The sequence below is a fragment of the Mandrillus leucophaeus genome, unplaced genomic scaffold (genome assembly GCF_000951045.1).
Source record: "Mandrillus leucophaeus isolate KB7577 unplaced genomic scaffold, Mleu.le_1.0 Scaffold730, whole genome shotgun sequence".
NCBI lineage: Eukaryota > Metazoa > Chordata > Mammalia > Primates > Cercopithecidae > Mandrillus > Mandrillus leucophaeus.
This window is the reverse complement of record NW_012107920.1, coordinates 1,957,049-1,973,613: the sequence shown is the minus strand read 5'-3', so window position 1 is coordinate 1,973,613 and position 16,565 is coordinate 1,957,049. Positions and strand designations below refer to the sequence as shown.

The window sequence follows — 16,565 nt, the reverse complement described above, 5'->3', positions numbered from 1 at the left end:
CAACATGGCACATGTATACATATGTAACAAACCTGCACGTTGTGCACATGTACCCTAGAACTTAAAGTATAATAATAATAAAAAATAAAAAAAGAATTTTCTAAGCTTCATTTCCTGAGTATCCCCTGTGTTTGGGATAGTGACGGTTGGTAGTGGAAACAATGTGTACATAAGTATTGAATTGGGAGTCATCATTTTTAGGTCAAAAACTAGACTGATAATACAATCAATGCTTTTGCTGAAAGTTGGCTTTTTTTACTGAAATGTGTTTAAACAAAACCTAGGTGTCTACTCTGCTTAAACTTACATAAAGCTCTAAATTTAGCAACATTTTAGTACTGATGAAAATTCTCAAATCTCATGACTATCACAAGATATTGGAGATACCTGAACACATTGGATCAAGTAGGTAGTAAGAGGGCCTTTTAAAATGCATTCTTTGGTTTCTACTTAATCTCAAACATCTTGATATGAAGATTAACAGAGAGAAGAATGCTTGATTCTAATTATTATATCCATGTAAACTTTCAATGACACCTTAGCTAGGCTAAGATTTTTAACACTATCCTTTGTCACGGAAAACACTTATATGTATGATATAAGTCATAGTTGATAGTTACTTTGGCTTTCTACATCCCTGCTGGTGTCAATTTTTTTTTTTTTTGCATTTTCTCTACCATAATTACAGCTGAAATCTCACTTTATTATTGTTGTAGTGTCCAATTCTAGGTAAATAAATTATGCCCACAGCCAAATCAATCACAACCCATTATTACATTTGAGTTTTCTATTAATAAGATTACAAACAAATGTTTTAGTCTCAAAATTGTGTAAAACAAGATCAATTTGTAAGTTCCTATGCATTTAATAGTGAATCTGTTCAATAAAAAAAGATATTTTTTAATAAGGCAAAATGCATGATACCAAACACAGCATTGTTAGGTTGGTAGTATTTTGGAATTCACGGTTTGGTTTGATAAAAGTGACTCATGGACTCGTCAGTAAAGCTTTCCGGTGACTATATATTGAATGTTGAAAGATCACTCATTAAAATTAAATTTAAAAATAAAGTAAATGCTGTATGCTGTGAGCCATACAAGGCATAGTATCAACTTCAACAAGAAATGGTCTGCAAACACACCATATTTGCCAAGTATCATCACAGTCTAGAAACTTCTGCTTCCATGTCACAGATCATGAAATTAGGTATTAGGCTTTTTTGGATATCTGTAAAAGCCCTAATTAAGCCCTTTAACACTCTAATTGAAATAGGTATAAATGCTTCTGGATGATACACTATAGCTGGTCCAGATTCTTTAGTTGCAGACTGACCTAATAACTCAGTGATCTACTCACTAAGGACTTAGTATGCTCTGACAGCGACAACAGTCCTAGTTGCCATATAATGAGCCTTGCAGGTCTAGCTATATTTCAGGAATTAACCTCTATAGCTAGTAGGTAAGGAGGAATAATGAACTTTAATATGTCTTGATTTCAGAAGTCATTTCACAAACTGTCTCAAAATAACTTTCTGGAAAAGATCAATAAATGATTGCACAGTTCTGAGAATTTGTAGCTAATTGAAAAAGAATACATATTATAATCTGTAAAATTGCCTCTAAGAGCTTTTCTCTGTACTTTATCTTTGGTTCTTTCCTAGTCGATATTTTTCTGAAGACCTAAGTTAAAAACATAAAGAGTAGACTTCTCAAAAGAACAAAAAAAAAGTGATAGCAAATTCAGGATGCCAAAAGATATGAATTGCTGAGGAAAATGAGCTATATTTACGAAGATGAAATCTGACAGGGATAAATGTAAAAATCTTAAATTTAGGATCAATACTGTAGTGGAATGAGAAATGGCCACAAATTTTTTTCAGCTGCTCCTGCTCCATCCACCCTTTGAATCTGGGCTGGCTGCGATTCACTTTAACCAACAAAAGAAACCAAGGGATGCTGTACAACTTCTGAACAAGGTCTCAGGAGGCCTCACTGATTCTGGCATTGCCCTCTTGCTGACTTGTGCTCACCATGTAAATAAATCCCAGCCAGCTTACTTGAGAGTGAGATCGCACATAAAGAGGGAGTCCTAGCCAGAAGGCAGGACCAATTGTTAGCACGTGCCATGCAGCCCCAGTGAACTATAGCTGCTTGAGTGATTCCAGGCAAAGCTTATAGCTGAGCCAAGCCCAAATTGATATGATTAAATAAAATAGAGTTGTTTTAAGCTACTGACTTTTGGGTGATTTATTCTGAAATGGAAATATTAATTGTAAATGTCAAAAAAGAAAGTTTGCCTTGGTTTTGCTGGCAAAGCAGGCCCAGGTATTAGTGTGTGAGCCTTTTGTCCCAACGCTAAGTCTAAGCCCATAGTGAAACATGGCAGCATTAAGATAGAAGTAAATTCCCAGATTGAGAGAGATATAAGTTCCATTTCCCTTTGTAATGACCATACTGGATTGTTCTATAGGACTCTGTTTTTAAAGACACTGGACAGCAGAGAGAGTAACCAATAATGGTGAGCAATTTATTAACCTATACAAAGCCCTTCGAGGACTGGAAGTGTTAGACTCAAAAAAAAAAAGTAAAACACAGTAAAGATATAACAATTCTCTTAACATTTTGACACCTCATAAAGGAAATCAAGTAGGGTAATGATTTAAAGGGTAGGTGTAGGCAGACAGGTAGAAGAGCCCAGGAGGCTAACTCTCTATAAAAATAAGGAATAATTATCTGACTATATAGTTATTATTCACCTCCCCATTTGATGTGATTTGACTGTGTCCCCACCCAAATCTCATCTTGAATTGTAGTTCCCATTATCCCCACATCTCATGGGAGGGACCAAGTGGAGATAATTGAATCATGGGAGTAGTTTCCCCCTTCCTGTTCTCATGATAGTGACTTAGTTCTCAGGAGATCAGGTGGTTTTAGAGGGGGCTTTTCCCCCTTTTGCTTTACACTTCTCCTTGCTGTTGCCATGTGAAGAAGGACATGTTTGCTTCCCCTTCCCCCATGATTGTAAGTTTCCTGAGGCCTCCCCAGCCAGGCTGAACTGTGAGTCATTTAAACCTTCCTTTATAAATTACCCAGTCTTGGGCAGCCCTTTATAGCAGCGTGAGAACAGACTAATACACCATTCTTACCACTTTCTAACAATTCTTGTTTTCACTTTCTGTATGACTTTTCAACCCATTTTCCCATCTACTTCTACCTTCACCTTTTCACTTATGAATTCTTTCTTCAGTCTTTTTCAGATATACTTTTATCAATTTCATTTTTTTATATTCCCTGATTTCTTATATGTACTTTTGTGAGCATATTTGTGTGTGTTCATATTTATATGGTAGTATCTGTATATATTCACAAATATGTCTGCATATGTTCATTTTTATATGTATCTGTGTGCATTATAGTCTGTATATGTATCTTTCGGTTGTGGCTAAAACTGAGCAAGAAGTTTATTTCATTAGTTACAGTTTCTGCATGGTGGAATGGGTAAGCCCGATTAATTGCCTGTCCTCTTCCATATATTTCTGTGCTTCCTCCCCTCCCCATCTTTCCCTCCTTCTCCTTTTGTCCTTACACCTCAGCTCCTTTTAATCTGTCTTCACGAACCTTCTTTCCTTTTTTTCTACTTGTGTCTATCCACAACTTCTGCACTGAATGTGTCGCCCTCACATTTTACCTGAAACTTGAATTTACCAAGGACACTTTTTTCCCAGTAGCCCACTGAACACTAGCATTTCTGCTTTACCCCGTATAATAGGAAGGAAAGCTCTGGTTCCCTTTTAGTACTTTCATACCTTCTGCATCCATGTAAAACCCCTTCTTTGAGGTTTACATCATCCATCTCTATCATTCTCTATCCCTCTTGTTCAGTAATTGCTTCTGATCTCCTGATCAATGCCATTTATTTAATGTGGGTTTCAAGCATCTCATTCAGTGTCTTCCTCTCTACTCCAGCTTCTGCATTCATGCTAACAAACTTCAATATCTGTGTCAATAACCTGCATTATTCATTTGCCTCCTGAATGTTAATGACCTTTACCTTTTCACTTCAGCTACTCACTCTGGATCTTGTTGTCACTCAGAACTTTTCTACATCTGAAATCCTAAGGTCAAAGTTGCCTCTCTGACAGGAATCACAGTCTTATTCCAACTTTTCTTGCTTTTTAGCCTCAACACAAATCAAGATATCCAGTCCCTTGCTCTCTCCATTCTCCCTGTAGAGTAACAGCCCTTTGTTGACTTGCTTTCTTCTCTCCTCAGTCTGGAGTCTAGATTTAATCACTTTGTCCCTAAGACACTTAGTTTCCTTATGTCCTGGTCTTTTTCACCCTCCTGTCCTGTAAGTCATAAACTCTGAGTTACTTCTATAACTTGCTTTCCCCAAGTGTACCCCCAAAGTATAGAGTTGATGAGGGGGAAAGTATACCACTATGATGGTTTATGTCTTCTACAAAGCTGTAGTGTCTAGCTTTAGCTAGATGAATACCACTTAAAAATCCTTTTTCATATCCCTGGTCACCTCCCTTTCTTGTCCTATTAAACCCTCACTATTGTCTTTCAGCCTTTTTCCTCACTCTGTGCTTTCAGCAGAAATCTTACCTTTCTATTCCATGAGGAAAACTGAATCTAGCAGGCATGAGTTCTGTCATTTCCTTCCTCTACACCTACAGGATTATCCACAGATATATTCTTTCCACCTCTTTTCTTTTAGTCTGCAAGGAAAAGTTAACCAGTCATAGTTTCAAGGATAATCCTACAAGTTATGCTTATGATCCATTCCTCAGAGGCCCATTTTAAAAAGCATTACCTTCCTCCCTTATATCTTAGCATGTTTCTGTATTCTCCTTTTCCATAGTGTATCAACACATTCACATGTTTTCCATTTCTTACAAGACTCCTTCAGCCAAACATCCCCTTGTAACTACAATTCTCTTTTCTTTACATTCTAACGAAGATCTTGTAAAGCAGCCTATGCTTAGTTTTCACTTTTTCACATTCCATTCATGCTTTATCTCACTTTTATCATACCATTACAATTGCACTCAAAAAAGGTTATCACTTCCTGGCAAATCAAATGGACACTTCACTTTGATCTTGTTTAAGCACCTACTTGACTCTGATGATCACTCCCTTCTTGGAGTTCTCTTCTCTGGATTCTGTGACTGTCCTATTCTTGGTCCATCTTTTACTTCTTTGACCATTCTTGCTCAAATTATTTTTAAAATTTATTTTCTTTATATATTTTTTGTCATTTTGGTTCTATCCTCTTCCTCCCTTTCTTCTTTTTTATTTCTTCTCTCTCCAAACATTTCCATCCACTCCTCTGGCTTCAGTTGCAACTGAAAGTAAAATGTAGTATGTATGGCATGCCTGTCTAGCCCCGTTTCCTGCTATCTTTCACCTCTTATTTTGTTGTTCTGAGAAACCATACTACTGGCAGTACTTGAAATGCATCAAGCTTTTTATACCTGTGTGTTATTTCCTCTGCCTGGAATGCACATCCATGCCCTGTCTCCATTCTTACCTTTCTTGAGGTAACTCTCATCCTTCAACACTTAGGCATCATCAGGAAGCCTTTATAGACCTTTCCTCTCCTTCCATACCCAAGGTAGGTTCTGTTAATACCTGTGTTTATATTATAACATTTACTAATAACTTACTGGAGTTATCCATATAAAGATCTACTTTCCCACCTTACTGCTTCTTATGAGTAAGAAGCAGTTCTTTAAATAATCAAAGCCCAGCACAATGCCTGGCATATAGGAATTACCCAACAAATACTTGTTGATTGAACTGAAATAGACCTAATATTCTCTCTTTAACACAGACTCTTATATCCAAGTGTCTGCTTAACATCCCCACTTTTATGTCCTACTGACACCACAAACGTGTAAGACTTAACTTACACACATATTCCCCCCACACACATACCCACACACATACTCCCCAGCAAAAATCTACTGTTATTCCTCTCCATTATCTTGATTAGGGCATCACTATCTATCTAGTCATCAAAACCAGAATCCTAGGAGTCAGCCAATCTTGCCCAACCCACCTCAGCTCATTCTGTCCTCAGAGGTCATGAAGTCCTTTGGATCCCATATCCTAAATATCCTTCAAATGCATCTCCTTCTTTCCATCTGCATTGCTACAGCTCTAATTCAGGCCTTTGGCTCTCACTGGGATTATTTTTTATTTTTATTTTTATTTATTTATTTTTTTTAGACAGAGTCTTACTCTGTTGCCTAGGCAGGAGAGCAATGGTGCGATCTCAGTTCACTGAAACCTCTGCCTCCCAGGTTCAAGCAATTCTTGTGCCTCAGCCTCCCGAGTAGCTGGGATTACAAGCATGTGCCACCACACCTGGCTAATTTTTAAATTTTTAGTAGAGACAGGGTCTCACCATGTTGACTAGGCTGGTCTCGAACTCCTGACCTCAAGTGATCCGCCCACCTTGGCCTCCCAAAGTGATGGGATTACAGGTGTGAGCCACCTTGCCTGGCCTGACATATTTTTAAATTGTGGTAAAATGTCATAGCATAAATTTATCAACTTAACCACTTTTAAGTGTATAGTTTAATGGCAGTAAGTACATTCATACCATTATGCTCACTAAGGTATTTTTTAAATAAAAGGCTATGTGATCTTCTGACTTACAGGTCAACCCGCCTTCATCCCATCACTGCAGTATTGGCAATATGAACTTTCTAAAATGCAAATTATGTTACTAGATGAGTTAAAACCCTTTCATTGTGTTCCACTGTCTACATCAGCAGTTTCATCACAAAGTTTTCACAGGTTCAAATTGAAGTAAAGAATAAAATAAATAACATACCAAGTTTTTCTTAAATATTTTAGCTGAAAGATCGAGTGAGTGAATGGATGGCAACATTAATCAAGACAAGAAATACTGAAACATGCATAAGAATTAAAATAGTTATGTTTTAAATATACTGAGTATCATATGCCAACAGTATAAGCAAGAGGAGATACCTTGAAGGCAGTTGGATAAGTGAGTCTAAAATGCAGAAGAGAATTTTGAGAAAGGGGTCTAAATTTGGAAGTCATGAGCATTTAAGTGTCATCAAGGGAGCAAAATGTAAAGAAAAGATGATAAAATACATCAACATTAAAAATACCAACAAAACAACAACCATAGTGATAATAGAAACAAAAATCATATTTAAAGTCTTCTCATCCTTCTGATTGAAAGGGGGCAAGATCTTGAATACTAATGGCAAACCCTAGCTGCAGCATTTTTAGTGACTTTGTCTCCTCTTCTGGAAGGATAATTGTTATTTGCCTCTCTTGGATTTCCCTGGTTTTTTCCTCTTGGAAAGGAAAAATAAACAAAAAGCCAACTTCATTGCCTAAGTAATAGGAATGCTTTTTTCTGGAAAGAAAGTAACCAATAAGAATTTTCCTATTCTCACATTGACAAATACAAAAATTATTTTCAAAAAGGGAATCTACAATGAGATATTTACTTTCGTACAATTCAATTAATGATGAGGAATTTGTTCTGCTTTTACTCCTTCCTGTCCCTTTGCAATAAATTACCTAGTCAATAAGAGTAATTCAAGCCACAAAAATTCAGGAATAAGCCTTAAAAGTCTCTATACTTTTGGAAGCATTGTGGCAAATTGGAGCAATCAGGAACACGGTAGTTAGACCTAGCATCATGTCTCAGTTTCAAAACCCATTAGCTATATGGCTCTTATCAAATTACCCCCCTATATACTTTGGTTTTGTAATCTGATGGTAATTCCTATAGGTTGGTGCAAAAGTCATTGTGGCTTGTTTATGTGGCAAGTCACATTTATTGATTTGCATATGTTGAACCAGCCTTGCATCCCAGAACAAAGCTTACTTGGTCATGGTGTATTGACTTTTTAATGTGCTACTGGATTCAGATTGTTAATAGTTTGTAGAGGATTTTTTATGTCTTAGTTCATCAGGGATATTGGCCTGCAGTTTTCTTTTTTCATGTGTCTCTACCAAATTTTCATATCAGGCTATTGCTGGCTTCATAGAATAAGTTAAGGAAGAGCTCCTCTTCCTCAATTGTTTGGAATAGTTTCCAGTAGGCCTGGTACCAGTTCTTCTGTGTATGTCTCGTAGAATTCAGCTGTGCGTCCATCCAGTCCAGTGCTTTTGTTGTTGTTGTTGTTGTTAGTAGATCTTTTATTACCGATTCATCTGATTTGTCTATTCCTATAGATTTTCTAATTTGTGTGCATAGAGTTGTTCATAGTATTCTTTGATGATTTTTTATATTTCTGTGGGATTAGTTGTAATGTCATCTTCGTCATTTCTGAGTGTACTTATTTCGATCGTCTCTCTTTTTTCCTTTTATTAATCTAGCTAGCAGTCTATCAGTCTTCTTTATTTTTCTGAAAAATTGATTTCATTGATCTTTTGTATGGGTTTTTGCATCTCAACTTCATTTAGTTCTTATCTAATTTTAGTTATTTATTTTCTTCTACTAACTTTGGGATTGATTTATTCTTTTCTTTCTAGTTCCTTTAGATGCAGTTAGATTGTTAATTTGAGATTTTCACAACTACTTGATGAAGACATTTAGCACTATAAACTTTCCTCTCAACACTGCTTTAGCTGCATCCCAGAGACTTTAGTAATTTGTATACCTGTTTTTATTCATTTCAAAGAATGTTCTGATTCTGCCTCAATTTTGATATTCACCCAGGAGTTATTCAGGAGGAAACTGTTTAATTTCCATGTATTTGTGTAGTTTTGAGTGATCTTCTTGTTATTGATTTATATTTTTAGTGCACTGTAGTCTGAGAGTGTGCTTGGTATGATTTTATTTTTTTAATTTATGAGGACTTGTTTTATGACCAAGCGTGTGGTTGATCTTAGAATATGTTTTTTGTATAGATGAGAAGAATGTATGTTCTGTGGTTGTAATTTAATTTCTTATAACATGTTGTTACTAGAATACCAGATGAAACACACCAGCAAATATGTCCTCAGATAAACTGAATAACTTGAGGAAAATTTTTTAATGATGCTACTAAGACAAATAGTTCATTAACCTGTAATGTGAAATCTGTAGGTCTATAGTAACTCAAACCGTAATGGAAATAGCTCTGAACTAAAAACAAGGAAACCAGGCCCAGGTTTATCACTGTTTTACCTCACAATCTTGTATAAGGGTTTACTTGTCTGTTCTTCAGTTTCTTCATATTTAAAATGGAGAAATCCTAATCCTAGCTCTAGCCCTTTTCGTGTTTCATGATGCTGTTGGGAAGATATTATGGAGTAATATTTAAAGCATCTGGAGCCTATTTTAGTGAGCTACATAATTTTTTAAGGACATTGTTGATTTGGATAGTAAGAATAGCCTGCAGGCAAATCCTGCAAGGTGCTTCAACAGACACACATGTCTACCTTCCTGTTGGCACAGCCCATGTTTGGCAGGTGTATTCCATTCCTTACAGGAAGGAATAGGTGCTTCATTGTGCTACAGAAGTCAGTAAGCTTTCACAAAACTAAGTAAGTGACATTTTTCTCATTTCTGAGAGCAGATTTTCATAAATCATTCGACCTGGATAAATTGAGAATGTAGTTGATCTGGTAATTGTTGAAATATAATGAAGACATTGCAAAACATGATATTTAAGTATTTCCTCCTAATCTCTCGCCTTAACAAGATATAAGAATTCTAAATGGAAAGATGTCCTAATGTAGAAAAAGGAAACAAAAGTAAGATGAGCCTGTCTGTAAAGGAGAAGCCAGAAGAAGCACAACACAGATTCATCTCAATAATTTGGGATTCCACTGATTCTGAATTTATAGTAACAATAATAATAACTAGACAAAATAGAGCTTTTATATTGTGAAGAAGGTTTTTTCACTAGTTAGTAGTATAAGTTATATTATGGAGAAGGGATACATTTAGCCAGTTTGCAAGTAATATTTTCTGGCTTTTAACAATATATGCAAAGAAGTGCTACTAATGTCTTATAATGATTTCTGCTGGGAGCTGTTTAATGGTTATTTCAAGTTACTATCAGATTTTAACAATAAACTTAAAATTTCATAGTGTAATTCTGTAATTCATACATTTTTCTTTCCCCTCATCCACAACTCAAGTTAATTAAATATTGCCTTAAAGGATTCATGTAGTCCTATGAGTCATAATATTCAGAGTGTATAAGTTAGCACTAGTTTTTAACCACTAGGGAAGGTTCAAGTACTGCAGACTAATCTGAGAATACAGTGAATTTTCTAATGACTCTTCTAGTTCGGGTATTTGTACCACTAGACTGTTTTAGTGGATATACAACATTTATGTATAGTTTGCATTTTAGAAAAGTTTGTAGTAATGAACTTAGACAAGATTTGCCTTTTTACTCTAAGATCATTACTGTATTTCTTAGAGCAAAGTTTTTTGATGTACTGAATGATTTTGTTTTATTTTCCTGTTTTTTGTTAACAGAATTCTTGATAGATACAAAATCATCCAATAAACTTCAGCTAGTTTTCAGCATTATATGCAGTTGATTTGTCCATTCCTTACTGAAACTTCCAAATCTTCTAACCCAGCGTATATGACACTAAGAATACCCTCATTCCTTTCGTGTCTAGCTCTGTGCTGTGTTTATTTGCAGAGGACCCTCATGCATGGATCCATATAAATGAGGCAAACTGTGAAGCAGACTAGACTGTGCCGCTTACCAGTCTTTGAGAGAGAAAGATTGTGTATATGAAAACTGCTAGGCATGATATTTACTTATAAGGAAGATTTCTGTGTGTATAACATCAAGCAAGATTTTTGGTTGAGGTTTTATGCTTTCAGTAAAGAAAATAAAAGAAGAAAACCAATTAATGGTCTGATTCTATCATCTTTTGTCAAGCAAAACTCTCACTGATCCACGTGAATGTGACCTCCCGCTCATAGAGTAGTCTAAGAACACTGCAGAATGGACTTCTGAACTTTCGACTCTCTTTTCGATTTAATTGACTAGTTTTTAATCAACCAAAAAAAATCATTTTCTTTGACGAAAAAGTCTATGTAGGTAATTTCCAGTGTATTTATGCTACTCAGAAATAGAAACTTGTTTTTTAATTAGAACAAAAAGTCTGGTTTCCTTAGTATCAAATCATTATGTATATTTAAATTATTTCCATTCTACTGTAACTTGAAATTTTTTCCACCTAGCCACATAATTTCTGGCTTTATTTTTATCAGCTGATTCTATGAAAAGATGGGAATTTAGTACCTCATAGAAGTTACACAGTATACCAACCAGTGAATCACTTATCTAGCTAAGTAACAAGTGAAACATTGCTGGTATTTCTGTTTTGAAATATGTGCTTTTCTTAGGTAAAAATCAGTTTATTCTACATTTAATATGTGATCCTGTCATTGCATACTAAATGATTCATTCACAACATTAATACAAGTAGGTAAATGCATTGAAGTAAGTATCTTATTAGATGCCACTTTGTGTGGCATCTAATGCTGACATAATTCAAGGATCTGGGTTAAAGTTTGTGTCACTGCTGGTTTTTGAAACCTCAGATACTTGGCACTCTGTAGCAGTGTCTTTCACAGTAATGCTTTGTTTCTTAACATGACTGTGAGGACTGCTTGGTCACAGGCAAATACTGTCCTTTATCAGCCAGGACATTCTTAACAATAATTGCCCTTTTTTTCCCCCTTCTCACCCCCATCCCAACCCCAACTTAGGTTGGAAAGGCTGGTGGATGTACTGAGAAAGAAGGTTGGAACCGGGACCATGAGGACAGTGATCTGATTGAAAAAAAACGACAGTCTGGGGAAGCGATCACATCTGGTGACCAGGCTGCTTCATTCAACACTGTGTAAACACTAAAGCCTTAACTTAGCAAACAGTTGTTAGAAGTGGGACACTCCAACCACATTCCAAGCTGAGATAAAATCAAATCACAAATGTTTAACCACTTTGCTGCTGACTTGAGTTATTTATCCAAATATATTAACTACAGACTTTTACCAATGCGTAGCTATAAGGTTACAGCTTATTTTGTAACTATTTTATATCTCAATATCTTTAATATAAATCTTTTTACTGAGAGATCATTATAGAAACATGTTAAAGTTGGTTAGTATCATATCTTCACATGTGGCCCTTTCTGAATCAAAGTGCAGCAAAGTAAATATTGTCTAAGCTTTAATCCACTGTGTTAGGTCAAAACTTCAAATACATGCATTTTTCAATATTTCTTAACTGATGAGAGAGGCCTAAACATGAGTGTGTAGTCTTCCTTCAATGCATGTATGTAATCTTTGTTAGTATTAAAAGATATTAAATATAGATGCCATGAATTAAATGTATAATTTGTTTAATAAGAGATGGATATATTAAAATTACATTCATCAAGGCATGATTTTTGTTTCACTGTAAATAATGCAAACTGTTTCAATAAAAAGAGCAGACTGTTAATGTGTACTTATAAATTCACATTGTCAGTATTTTTTAATGTTGGGTCTGAATAATTATCTAAATTCTACTTAAGCTATAAATCTCTGTCATTTTTGCTTGAAAATTAGCATGCCTCTGTCTTAAAAGAACAGAGACCATCAAACCTGTTAAGTGTTCTTATTGTTTATCTTTTTTTAATTGCCATTTGATTTTTGTTGTGGAGGAGGGGGATCTAATACATAATATACAATAAAATTATAATGTAGAAATATAAGAATTCAGAAAAAAGTAAACTTGCCATTTGGTTGAGGTTACCTGCTTTTTATTTTATTTCAGAAATAAGATCATTACAGCATAGCAGTCATATGAAGTTATGAATAGAACTGAGATTTTTATGTAATTAGCTATAAAGAAAATACTTTCATATTTTTAGATGAGACAGATGAAAGACCAAGAGGAAATGACTGTGCCTGGAACAGAATGAAATAGACAAGTTGCGATTTAATTAGTGAAAATTTTGTAGGCAAGTAAAATTTTTTTCTAAGTCTATATATTCTTAATTCATCTTTAAGATTGGGCTAAATTATCTACCATTGCCTATTTACAGGATAAGTACATTCAGGACAATTTATTTCTCCATTCTTTCATATACTATAGTAGATTATCCATTTGAATTTTGTTTTACTCCACAGGAAAATGTAAGCTACTTTGTCATAGGTGACAAAAGAATCATAGTACTAACAAACTCTATTTCTTCCTTATTAAATCTGTATCCATTGAAGTACCTTTTTTAACTATGAGAATTAGAAAATAAGGGACAACAGAGGTTAAAACAAACTAGTTTAATTTGCTCTATAGTCCTAAAGATAATTATATCCTCTCATAGACCAATGACTCTATAATAGAGAAATATGTAATGATTTAGTCATGCATGCAGTTTTTGTCTCTGGGCTCTATTTGAAACGTGTAACAGCTCCCTATGTGAAGAAAGAGCATCTTTAAAGTCATCTGGGAGGTGCAGGTAAGTAATGAGAAAGTTTTTGTCATGAAATAGTCCATTCCTGATCTCACTTAAAATAAGTCACAAGTAAACTTGAATTTTCAGTTTAATCCTGAAAACAGATGAACTTTTCTTGAGTTATTTTGTCTGAGTTTTTAGAAGACACAAAATATAGTATAAACACATTTCACGATTTCCAAACAAATATTTCTACACTTAAATGATCAAATTAGAATAACCAATTCCTATAATTAAGATGTGGAACTTTTATAGAATATGATATTATAAAGTTAAATTTGCAAAATAATTGTAACATCCACTGTTGTTCAGTATAGGTAATCTCCCAAAAATATCACATCCTCTTGAAAATGAGTTGTCTACAAAATTTCAAGTTCAAAGTATTACAGCCAAATATTATCTTAATTTCTTACACTTAAAAGTGTCCATCAACAGTGTGTCAGATGGTCTTTATATATTTTTTCTGTATGAATGAATAGCCTTGCCTACTGAAGATAGGTTCTCTATATATTCAACAATAATGCAACTTTAGAAGTATTCCACACTGCTGAGAAATGTTGCTTTGAGTTTGTTTTATACATCATCTACTAAATCCTATAGTAATATGAGAATTTACTTCTTCTTGTAAAAATAAGTAACTTAGAGGAAAGGCAGAAATGCTAATACTAACATTTGTAGCACTTGATTTACAAAGTCGTTTTACATCTGTTTTTCTTTTCATTTGATCCTATCAACAATCATAATAATAATAAATTATATATAACCCATATAATAATGATGATGATGATGATAATTTTAGTATTACTGTCATTATAATTATTATTATATTCATTCTACAGATGAGGAAACAGACTCAGTAAGTCTTGAAATTTGCCAAGGACTGGCTGGGACCTGGAACTAAGATCTTATAACCACATTCCATGTAACTATGAGTCTGTAAATCTCTCTGTAAGAAAAAAATTTCAAAGTAAAGATTTTAACTCTTGCAATTTATGTTGTTATAGTACCATTTCTTTCACATACTACATACGAATTCCTTAGTAATCAAAAGATTGTACACATTTCTTTCAATGAAGTACAATAATGTGAATTGCATGTGTAAACAGCATCACATTATTACCACTTCTCTGTGGTATTATAGTGGCAGTATGCTTTGCCTCAGCCTTCACTAATTAGGAATATTGTGACAATTCATTCCTAATAAAACATATCATGAGTCTCTTTGTACTATTTTTAATTTGGCCTGATGCTAAAACCTGTCAGCTTAGTTTTATAACATGGTAGTCTAAACTTCAAGCCTTGCTGTATCTCCTAGAGCAATTTAGAGCTAAAACCAGTTATAAGCAAAGTTATTGGTTATAAGCAAGGTATAAGCAGTTAAAGCAAAGTTATTAATTATTAATATATGAGAATTTAAAATTTTATAAATAAGTTAGAAATTATTAATGTATTTTAAATACTTTATGCAATAAAATATTTTGCTTATTTTTTCAATGATAAAGTTGATCCTTTGTATATTTCCTTATTCAAATAAACTCAGTCCTATCATCTTATCAGGTCACTTATTTATATAATTAGTTTATTTTATTAAAAAGCTAGAATATTAAAGTGTATACTTTTAATATTGAATATAGTTTCATAGAAAAACATTTTATATGTACTATTCTTAAAGATCACAATTATTTTTAAAGTTTCTAGTTTCAAATAGTTGTGATTAATAAGGCATTGTATGATGAAATAGCCATGGCTCATACATTTTTGTCTTTTCACATATGATGTGTTTGGAACCCACATTTTTTACTGATTTTATTGTGTTGTTGGTAACTAGTATTTACAGCTAACCTATCTATTCATATTTTACATATATATGCATGCACACACACTGATACATTTACCTTTTTAAAAAATCATTTATAAATGAACTGTTAGGCTCCAGTGATTTCAGTATTTTGTTCATGTTTTATTGGAAATGCACGTGGTTTCTTAGGCTTTTAAACAAATACATGGAATGGTTGAGAGATTTATTTTGCTCGTGCTTAGCTAAATATGTCATCTCTAGAAAAGATGTGGTTTGTTTTGGCACTGTTTTAAAAACTCAAATATTTTAAGCATTTGTTAAGTTGGAGCTTGCACATTTAAACTAGCAGCATACGTTCCAGAAGAGCATCTCAAGTTACCAAATTTTTTGTACTCCTTTTACTAGAATAATCTTTTTTGAAAAGGTTTTCTTGTGCTCGCTTCGGCAGCATATATACTGAAATTAGAAAAAAAAAACTTTTTTATTACATGTTTTAGCGTAAGTTAAGTTAAACTTCTAAAAGTTGAATTATTTAATGTAGGACTTCATAAATAGAATTTGACAATGATAAATGTGTATTTTTGAGAATCATTAAAATATTGTATATAATGATATTCCTTTGCAGAAGTCTTTATATGCTTAATTTTTAATCTAATTGTCTTCTAAATATAGTTTTGGTGTATGCTAGTATTTTAGAAGCCACCAATTTCTGGACTATCTGATTATTAACAAAGATGTATTTTAATGCACAAGCCCAAATGTCTAAAATATATATTTACTTTGTATTCAAATAAAATCCCCTATTGCAAATCCTATACATAGTTCAATGCAATTCTTATACATCGATCTTAATCAAATGTATAAATGTACAATCCTGAAGACAGTGTACTAGATATGCAGTATAAAATATATTGCAGTAAGGAAACAGATTAAGTTCACTGTCAAACTGTCTGACTTCCTTTACAAATTTAATAAAGATAAATGTCAATATGAACAAATTTGTTAGGCACCTTAGGAATCTTTCAAAACTATTTAGATATAAAATAAAATTATAGCAATAAAATATTGAAGAGAAATATCATTTTTAGTGATTATGGTTAGAAAGAACCTAAGAGGGGAGATCAAATTATTTTAATTAAAAAATAATAGACTGACTCAAATCTACCATAAAGCACCTCTACTCACTTTGGAATATGTACGTGGAATTTTGCTGTCAATAGCTGAAATCTAAAAACACTGTTTCTGTTGCATTTGATTATTCAATCATGATAAGGTAAATGTAAACAGACTATGTAGCACTGTTATCA

At 33.7% G+C, this 16,565-nt stretch overlaps 1 long non-coding RNA gene across 1 annotated transcript in view; it reads left to right on the top strand.

Annotated features, from left to right (window-relative positions):
* The window catches only part of LOC105528759, a 65,036-nt gene extending 48,963 nt beyond the window's left edge, over positions 1-16,073 (top strand). The window contains exon 2 of the long non-coding RNA XR_001004402.1: positions 11,728-16,073. This is a non-coding gene — a long non-coding RNA (uncharacterized LOC105528759). The remainder of the gene's footprint in view (positions 1-11,727) is intronic.
* The last annotated feature ends 492 nt before the right edge of the window (positions 16,074-16,565 follow it).